Source organism: Sciurus carolinensis, chromosome 4 (assembly GCF_902686445.1).
Source record: "Sciurus carolinensis chromosome 4, mSciCar1.2, whole genome shotgun sequence".
Lineage (NCBI taxonomy): Eukaryota > Metazoa > Chordata > Mammalia > Rodentia > Sciuridae > Sciurus > Sciurus carolinensis.
Genome location: NC_062216.1, coordinates 130,181,408 through 130,183,350, shown reverse-complemented (window position 1 = coordinate 130,183,350; position 1,943 = coordinate 130,181,408).

Below are 1,943 nucleotides of genomic sequence, written 5' to 3'. Positions count from 1 at the left end.
TGTCGAACAGTTTTAAGTGGTTAATGTTAAGTTAATAGAAAACTAAAATATGAGAATGTAATTTCAAGAGATTTTAGAGATTGTGCTCCAACGTATCCTATCTTAACATCAGCACTTACTTGATGAGGGGTTCTTTGCACTGAATATAATTTATAATTCACTAGTCACACACTGATATTTCATGTTGACTCTCTACTACCACAAATAATTAATGTATATAAGGTTTATAGCAGCGAAAGACTAAAGAAATTCAAAAAGGTGTCTGGTTGAAGGAGGAGACTTTTCTCTGTCTTGTTCAGATTTCTAGTTGACTCAGAAGATTGTATCACTGGTCTGCTGTTAAAATACATGCAGTTTAGATGAGAAAAATTGGTTTATGTGGTAGAAAGAAAACAGATATATAAAAAGGCACAAACCAATCAAACTTAAAATATTTGGTCTTAAACTATAAGGCCAAACTATATCACTTTCTTCCTCCTTGACCACCACAGTCCTTAATGTTGATTTTATTGAGAATGTATTTTATTAAAAATTAAAAACTATATTTTGCTCTGGAAGTCCCTAAAGAAGTAAATATTTCTGGTATTAGAGTTTCATAAATCATGTTCTTGAAAAGAAAAATGTGCTGAAATATTTCAGCACCAACTACAATCATTTTTTTAAAAATTCTTTTTAGTTGTTGATGGACCTTTATTTATTATTTATTTGTATGTGGTACTGAGAATCGAACCCAGTACCTCACACATGCTAGGCAAGCGCTCCACCACTGAGCTACAGACCCAGTCCACCAACTACAATCATTATGAGACATAAATATAAATTAGAAGGCTGGTCTTGGGTCATTGGCAAACTAGTCCTGAATATAATTTCAAAGAGCTCCAAAAGTATTTTGAGCAACAAAAACGTCCTTAGAAAACATTTTTAGGCTCTCAAGTTAGGAAAGACAATGGTAGTTACATCAAAAGTTGTGGGGCATACAACTGAGTCAAGTATTTAACATAGTGCCTGACACTCAGGGAGCACAGTATAAAATTCAGCTTTTATTTTCATTATTTTTATTAAAATAATAAAGTAACTTGGATATGTAAATTCTTGTGTGTGATAAAATAAACAACTCACTGCATCATTTAAGCTACACAGAATTCAATTGAATTTCAAATGGAACTGGGCCACAGTTATGGGATACCAGGAGCCTTGTGTTATTTTGCTACTTGTAGACCAGTAGTTCTCATCTTTCTCAGACCCCTTTTAGCTACTAGGATTTCAGCAGCTGATTCAGCCAATTATATTAAATTCAACATTACAAATATTTACTGGATATCCTGTAAGAGTTGGGCACTGATGGTAGTACTTGGGATACAAAGTAGAAAACCTACCCTGGGGGTACTCATAGCCAAATGAGGAGAATAAACTCTGAAGGAAAGAAAGCTTGTCATTACATTCTGGAGTTATTCCATCTGACTTAAGGAAGATGTTTTCACAGTCATGGTTGGTTCCTTTGCAAACGCTCAAAGTAAATTTCAGCTTCTTCAGTTCTAGACTTCCACATCCAGAGTGGAAGTAATCAACGAGGGTGTGAGGAAGCACTCTCTTGTGAAGCATCTCTCCAGCAGCTTCGCCAATAAAGCTAACACCCTGTTGAGAGACTTAGCATGACCACTGAATCATATTATTTCATTTCTTGAAGCCAAATGACTCATGTTCTATCTTTTATTTTTAAATAAGGCATTCCCACTGGGCTCAAGCAATGTAACAGAAAAATTTACTGGAAGAGGTGGGAGAAAATGCCACAGATTTCAAGATTGGATTTGCTTCCCACCATAGAAGATAGGGAGAACAAAATTAATTTTGAATTAGAATAATATTAATGAAAAGTTCCACATTATAACCTGTGCAATCAGTATCTCCTTTCCATACAGATAATGAGTTCCACAGGTGAAATT